We start from the raw sequence: 8,314 nt of genomic DNA on the forward strand, positions 1-8,314 counted from the left end.
CTGGGGAGCAGCTCTGGGGACAAGGCCTTGGCCGTGCCGGGGGACGGTAAGGAAACATGATCCAGTAATGGGCCACGTGATCCAGCGCAGACTTTGTTGGCCTTTGTTGGCCATTGCTGGACTTTGTTGGCTTTTGTTGATCTTTGTTGGCCATTATTGGCCATTGCTGGCCTTTGTTGAGCATTGTAGGCCATGATTGGGTTTTTTTGGCCTTTGTTGACCTTTGTTTGCTTTTGTTGTCCTTTGTTGGCAATCATTGGCCATTGCTGGCTTTTGTTGGCGTTTGTTGCCCTTTGTTGGCCTTTGTTTTCTTTTGTTGGCCATTGTTGGTCATTGTTGGCCATCATTGGTCTTTTTTGGCCTTTGTTGACCTTTTTTGGCCATTGTTGGCCATTGCTGGCCTTTCTTGGCCTTCGTTGGACATCATTGGACTTTGTTTGCCATTCCTGGCATTTATTGGCCATTCCTGGCATTTGTTGGACTTTGTTGGCAATCATTAGCCATTGCTGGCCTTTGTTGGCCATCATTGGACGTTATTGGCCACCGCTGGACTTTATTGGCCATTGTTGGCCATTGTTGGACATTGTTGGCCATGATTCGTCTTTTTTGGCCTGTGTTGGCAATTGTTGGCCTTTGTTGGCCATCCTTGGACATTGCTGGCCTTTGTTGGCCTTTTTTGGCCATTGTTGGCCTTTGTTGATCTTTATTGGCCATTGTTTGCCATTGCTTGCCTTTTTGGCCTTTGTTGGCCATCGTTGGACTTTGTTGGCAATCGGTGGTTTTTGTTGGCCATTCCTGGCATTTGTTGGACTATGTTGGCAATCATTAGCCATTGCTGGACTTTGTTGCCCATCATTGGTCGTTATTGGCCATCTTTGGACTTTATTGGACATTGTTGGGGGTTTTTTTGCCATCCTTGGCCTTTGTTTGCCTTTGTTGGCCATCATTGGCCTTTGTTGCTGACCCCAACTGACCAAAAGAATATTCCAGACCATGTGACGTCTGCTCAGTATAAAGCTGGGAGAAAGGAGGAAGGGGGTGGGGTCACCCTTGGTCCTCCGAGGCAACCACTCCGTGTGTGGTAGCCCTGTTCCCTGAGAAGGCACGACAGCGCCTCTCCGTGGCAAGTAGATAATTAATCTCTTTTCTGTGGCGGTTTTTTTGTTTGTTTTTTTTTTTCTTCCACGTGTCGACTTTTGCTTTGCTTCGTTGCAAACTCCTTTTGTTTTACCCCCAAGGGTTGGTTTATCTTATTTTCTTTCCCGTTTTTGCCCTGTTGAGAAAAACAAGGGGGAAAGGGGCGGGGGAGTCAAGTGGTAAAGCAACTTGGTGGCTCCCTGGCGTTTAGCCATGGGGTCACCAGTAGGGATGCGCTGCCCCTTTAAGAGCCCCACGGGGCCAAAGTCTGATGGAGAGTCGGGATTGACAGTGGATGGTGGTGGCCTGGAGTGTCAAGGTGGACGTTGTCATGGTTTAATAAATCAGCAGCGACTACAGACAGGAGACACGGGATTTTTGGGGGTGATGTGGGTTTCCGGAAGCCTGCACGTTCCAAATTCCAATCAGGTATCGTTCCCTCGGTCTCTGCTCCGCCCTTCCTCAATGTTTGCTGAGGTCATTTAGTCTGTGACTTCGGGTTCCATCTGTCCGGAATCTGAGGAATGAGGCGGAGTCGGCTCACTCGGTGCGAGCAGGAGGCTTTGGCTGTGGCCCGGGGATGCTGCAAGGCACTGTGGGCAATACCAGGGGTATGTGACACTGCGGTTCTTTGGCTGTTCTCACCTAAAACCAGCTCCCATCGAGGCACACATCGGCCCTCTCCATCCTTCTGGCTCCCCCACCAAGTGCACCCAGGGCCTTGGGCAAAAGTAAGCCCACGCACGGGTTTAACTTTACCCCATGGAGGAGTAACCCCGACGGTCTTCCCCAGCATAATCCCAGGGAGCACTACGGGGGCTTTGTCGTGCCGAGTTTGTGGGAGTGGGATATAATCCACCTGCCAGGCCTCCCCATATTTATATTTTAACCATCATCCTCTGTACCAAAGGGGCTTTAACCGATGGGTTGCTTGATCGTAGCACATTCATGGTGTCCACCCCTCAGTCACGAGCCCGTCTCGATGTTCCATCTCAGCCCTGCTGGCCTGAGTAGTCAAGGGCCCAGCGAGCCAGAAATTCACCTTTATGCTGCCAGTCCAGATCCACTCGATCCAGTTTAACATCTTTATTGATGCTCTGGACGAGGGGATCGAGTGCCCCCTCAGTCAGTTTGCAGATGACACCCAGTTGGGTGGGAGTGTTGATCTCTCGAGCATGGGGAGGCTGCAGAGAGACCTGGCCAGGCTGGAGCCATGGGCTGAGCCCAACTCGGGGAGTTTCACTAAGTGGTGAGGCCGCCCCTTGATTCTTGGGTTCAGTTTTTAGCCCCTCACCCCAAAAAGGCCATTGAATGACTCGAGCGTGGCCAGAGAAGGGCAACGGAGCTGGGGCGGGGTCTGGAGCACAGGTCTGCTGGGGAGCGGCTGGGGGAACTGGGGGGGTTCAGTCTGTAGAAGAGGAGGCTGAGGGGAGACCTCCTGGCCCTCTACAGCTACCTGACAGGAGGGTGCAGAGACCTGTGTTTGAGCCTCTTTAACCTAGTAGTAAGCGACAGGACAAGAGGAAATGGCCTCAAGTTGCGCCAGGGAAGGGTTAGACACGATATTAGTAAGGATTTCTTTGCAGAAGGGGCTGTTGGGCGTTGGAATGGGCTGCCCAGGGCAGGGGGGGAGTCCCCATCCCTGGAGGGGTTGCAGAGTCACGTTGACATAACTCTTAGGTATACGGTGCAGCGGGGAACTGTCAGCGTGAGGTTAATGGTTGTCTAGACCATCTTCAATGTCTTTCCCAACCTCGATGATTCCGTGATTCTCAGTAGTTCCTTTGCCCACATCCATCAGCTGTTGCTCTCTGACATGCCCTGGGGGAGCTGAAGTACCCACAGGGTGCTTGGAAGGGTGACCCAGGACCTATGGGAGCCCTTCTGGAGCATTCCCTGGCCACCAGGAAAAGGATCTCCAGACACCTCAGTGGAGACAACTCCTTTGTCTCCTTTGGCTAAGAAGGGAAGCCCGGACAACTTGATTTGACACGGACATCGGCCCGGAGGTGTCTGATGTTGGGGAGAACAGTCTCCTCCCTTTCTTCACCTAAAAAGCACTCCCTCTTCATTCACCCCGAAGGGACTAAAAAGGGAGTGTTCCTGGATGATGCAGAGACCCCTTTGAGCAGACACCGTCACACAGATGTGTTGAGACAAGTGCAAATCTGGCCACCCCAACCCAGGGGGTTTCGCTGCAGGTGCTCACCCAGCTTCCCCGTAGCAGGGGAGAGAGCTGCCGCCTCAGTGGGGACTCTCTTGGGGCAAGGGGTGAGGAGTGGCAAGGGTGCTGCTGGGTGGGGAGGGCTTTAGTGTGCTGGGACCTCTGCAAGGCATGGAAATATCTGTCTCTGTGCTGCAGGCCTGAGTATGATAGAAATGCTTAGAAATTATCAATAAATAATGAAATAAAGATAAGAAACGACGTAAAGCAAATATTTTTTTAAAAAAATTTTTAAGCTCGCTATGAAATTTTCTGCATTAATTTTCTTTTAGTTTAGCTTTGCTTTGTTTTGATGTACAAGTCTTGGAGGTATTTCGTGAACATATTTTTTGTTTTTAGTTATGATTATGAAAGACACAAATATTTCAGGACCAGACTGGGATGTAGCTACAGCCCTTCCCTGTGACTTTAGGGCAGGAGATGCGGGGCTCTGAGGGAAGCCAGCGGGAGCTGGTGCAGAGGAGCTGTAACCTCCAGCTGCAGCGGGGCTGGAGAAGTCTGATGTCAGGAGAAGCTCCCGGTGCCTTGAGGCTGAGGTGTGTCCGGGGGGGCCTCAGCTGCAGAGGCAGCAACCACAGGCAAAGGGGAAAAGTCCTTGGCCCTGCTGGGGGCTCTCCGCCATGCCAGAGCCTCCAACCGCCTTTCCCACAGGCTGTGCTCAGTGTCCCACACCCGCAGCTCTTTCCCTGCAGGCTCTCAGCATCGTCCTTGCTTCCCCACCTCGCGCTCACCTCAGCGTGTCCCTGCCCTTCCTGATACGGGAGAGGAACGAATCGAGGAGACTGTTGCAGCTGGAAGGGACCTACAGTGCTCATCGACTCGCCCACCTGACCAGGTGAGGGCTGACCAAGTTAAAGCTGTTGTTAAGGGCATTGTCCAAATGCCCCTCAAACACTGACCGGCCTGGGACACCGACCCCCTCTCTAGGAAGCCTCTGCCAGGTTTTCTCCTCCATCTCGGTAAAACAAATCCTTCCCCATGTCCAGTCTAAACCTCCCCTGCCACAGCTTTGAGCCGTTCCTACACCTCCTGTCACTGATCCCGGGGAGAAGAGAGCAGCACCTCCCACTCCATGTCCCCTCCTCAGGAAGCTGCAGAGAGCAATGGGGTCACCCCTCAGCCTCCTCTTCTCAAGACCAGACAAACCCCGACACCTCAGCTCGGCCCCAGGTGACATTCCCTCCAGCCCTGTCACCAGCTCTCTCACCATCCTCTGGGCGCATTCCAGGACCTTCCCATCCTTCTCCAGTTGGGGGCCCAGCACCGCACACAGGACTCAGGGCGAGGCCGCACCAGCACTGAATATCTCTCCATCCTCCCTGGCTCTTCCTTGAAACACAAAGCTATGGGCTGGCCCAGAATCCCTCTCGGTGTCTGGGTGCTGCACAACACTGCCCTTGGGGTGACACTTCTGTAACTTCATGCCCGTTCTGAACCTCTCCAGCTTCCCTTGGGTCACTTATGTCTTTCTCATGCTGTTTCCCACCACACAGAAATGCTCCATCACCTCTGAACACCCTTCAAGCACTCTCAGGCTCATCCTTTACTGCCCGGAACCTCCCTGCCATTGGCCCCAAGATGCCCACGTCCCTCCGCCTCTGCACACAGGCCATGTGTTGAGACCCCGAACCCCATCTTTGCAGACCTCCCCTCAGCACTCTCCACCTCCTCCCAACCCCTACAAACAGGAGCTGCACAGCGGGACACACCTGTGTGTGTGGAGCCACACCAGTGCTGAGTTGAAGGAGAAGCTAACTCGGGGTTTGTGGGTGCCACCTCCTTCCTGATGCAGCCTCCCAGGCAGCTGGCCTTGTTCCTGGGGAGCGTGCCCCCCCGGCTCGTGTGCCGTCCCTCCCAGTGCCCAGGCCCTTCCCTCAGGGTCCGTGCTCACCTGGGCAAGGCCTCGCGGGCCCTGATGCACGGGGTTATTCTTCCTCCCAGTGCGGGACTGGCCGCGTCTCCTTGGAAACATCCAGAGGGTTTTTATTGGTCAAACCCCTGAGTTTCTCAAGGTCCCCCGGGACTAGAAGCGCCACTTGGTCCGCTGTTAATGTCTGGGTGCCGATGGCTCACCCTGCCTGAGGTGTGTCTCACACAGTAACAACAGGAGGACTCTCAGCATGCTGCAGGAGATAAAAGGAGGTGCTAGTTCAGTTTCTGGCCCAGAGAACAATGACTGTGACAAGCACCCCTAAAGCACCAGAGGAGGGTTCAAAGGAAGCAAACCAAGAGCAGTATAGTAAGGGCAACAAAGAGCTGATGTGCTGGGCCGGGTTAGTGGCCGATATGTATATGTAAATAGAATTTCAGACAATACGTATCTCTCCAGGAGTTGGCCTGAGACCCTCCGTTTACCCCGGAGCTGGCCCACATTGTCCCGCCCTCTCCTGGCTCAGACACTAAAGGAAGCATAAGGAAGGGGGAAATAAGGTGGATAACCTGGGAGAAATAACCAACCACTGTCCAAGCCTGCAGGGATGAGGGGAGGAAAGCTAAAGCCCAAAGGGAATGGAATCTGACCATGGATGTCAAAGCCAACTGAAGGGCTTCCTGAAATAAATGCGTGACAAAGGGAAAACGATGGAAAACGTGGGCCCGTGGCTCAGTGGGACTGGGGACCTTCTTACACACACGCGGGACAGGCTGAGGTACCGAATGGCTCCTTTGCCTCGGGCTTTACCAGCAGGATGGGCCTTCAGGAATCCCAGGGCCCCGAGAACAGGGGGAAAGTTGGAGCAAGGAAGATGCCCCTGGATGGAAGAGTATCAGGTCAGGGAACACGGACCTGATGGTGAAGCAGGCAAAGTGGCCATGGACTGGTGATGCAGAAGTCCTTGGGCCGTGACGGGACGCAGCAATGAGTGCTGAGGGAGCCGGCAGATGGCATTTCAAGGCCACCCTCAATGATCTCTGATTACGCATTGTGACTGGGAGAAGAGCCTGGAGAGTGGAAGAAATCCAATGTCACTCCTGTCCTCAAGAAGGGGCACAAGTAGGAACCAGGGAATAAAAGGCCGGTCAGCCTCACCTTGATCGCTCAGAAGGTGACGGAGCAGCTAATCCTGGAAACCATTTCCAGGCATTTGGAGGAGAAGAGAATAATCAGGAGATGTCAGCACGACGACAGGTGATCCAAGGTGATGAACTTCTCCGACGCAGTGTCTGGCCTGGCAGCTGGAGGCAGAGCAGTGGATCTTGTCTGCCTGGACTGCGGGAAGGCTTTCAACACTCCCTGCCACAGGAACCTCACCGAGAAGCTGTCGATGTGTGGGCAGGATGAGCAGGCTGGGTGCTGGGTGGAAAAGGGGCGGAGGGCAGGACCAAGAGGGTGGTGAGCAGCAGGGCAAAGCCGAGCTGGAGCCAGCTAGTGTTGTTTAAATGTTGGTCATTTCCCACCATTGCCTCAGTTCATAATTAAATCTCTGTTTTAACTGACAGTAAATGGAGTCACTTTCCCCCAAGTCAAGCCTTGCCTGCAATGGGAACTGGGAACTGATCTCCCTGTCCTTGTCCCCACCCAGCAGCTTTCTCACCCCCATTCTTCCTATTTTCTCCCCCATCCCGCTGGGGTGGGAGAGGCCGTGAGCGAGCAGCTGGGTGGCAGTTGGGAGATCAGCCACGGGTAACCCACCACAGCAAGAAGATGCCTCGGCTGGTGGGTGAGGGGAGAGCAGGGAAGGGGTTTCACCTCCGCAGTAACAATTCTTGTCACGCTGCATCCCGTCACAGCCCGATAGGCGTGAGGGAGGGGGGCTGGAAACAGGGTGAATGGCCGGATCCAGAAGGCCGTGGCCAAGAGCACAAAGTGCCCGTGGGAGCAGGGCACCAGTGGTGACCCCCAGGGGCCAGTCCTGAGTCCAGTCCTGTTTAACTGGTGGGTTTGCCGATGGCAATGGGAAGGGATGGGATGCAGATGGGAAGCTCGAGGGAGCTCGTGACTTCAGGCTGTGACTCTGGGAGTGACTATGGACAGAGTCTGGGGCAGGGGGGGCTGTGGGGGTTCTTGGGGTCTCTGCTTGACAAAAAAATATGTTTTCTTTTGGTCTAAGCCCATCTCCACTGTGGAAAGTGGCCTTCAGAAGTGGTAAAATGGACTTAATATGCAGCAGAGGAGTGTATTTTATTTTTTCTGAACCATGCCTTCTGCTGATTTAGCTTTCTGGCAATTAAACATCCTTCTGTGTCTGCGTGCAGCTGTGTGCAAGTACCAAGTACAGCAGGTGGGAGTTGGTGGGAAAGGTCTGAAAGATGCAGCTTCAGACTGTCATGGAGAAAGCTCAGGTTTGAACAGAGGTGCTGGAAGTCCCAGGGGGCTGATGAGAGAAATGTGGGGTTGGAGGCAGGGACAAAGATTGCCCCCAGAGTGTCTGACATGGAGGGTCTTGGCTTCCCTCCATGTTCAGCCTCTATCAGCAGATGCTCAGGACCAATATCCAGTGGAGTTTGCTGATGTCACTTCATGGGTGAGCAGAAATACAAGGAGCAGTGGAAAGAGAACAAATTGTTTCTTATTGCCATGTAGGACTGAAAGCTTTTCCCTTTGCCTGCACGGCTGAAACCTCTCACACTCACCCCGTCAGAAGGGAGGAATGAAGTTGTGCCAGAGACTTGGCTTGTCAGGGGGATTTGCGTGTTCATGAGCCCTCTGGTGCCAAGTTCCTGAACTGCAGGTGCAGCAGAGGGGTTGGAGTGGCCTCTAGAGAAGGGCAAGTCAGCAGCAAAGCTCCAAGGCTGTGAGGGTGTCAGTGATGCCCAGCGAGGGCCATCACTGGAGAGGCCGGGCAGGGAATGAGGAGACAAGGTTCCTGTCCCTGGGGCTGGGGAAGCAGGAAGGCAGAGGCTCTGCTCACAGGCTGCCAATCCAATGTTGAGGGGCCCTGAAAGGCCTTGATGGGTTTCATCCCCAGGAGGGTCCAGCCCTGAGCCCATCCCCTGGGAACGGGGATCCTTTCC

Source organism: Athene noctua, unplaced genomic scaffold (assembly GCF_965140245.1).
Source record: "Athene noctua unplaced genomic scaffold, bAthNoc1.hap1.1 HAP1_HAP1_scaffold_36, whole genome shotgun sequence".
NCBI classification, from domain to species: domain Eukaryota; kingdom Metazoa; phylum Chordata; class Aves; order Strigiformes; family Strigidae; genus Athene; species Athene noctua.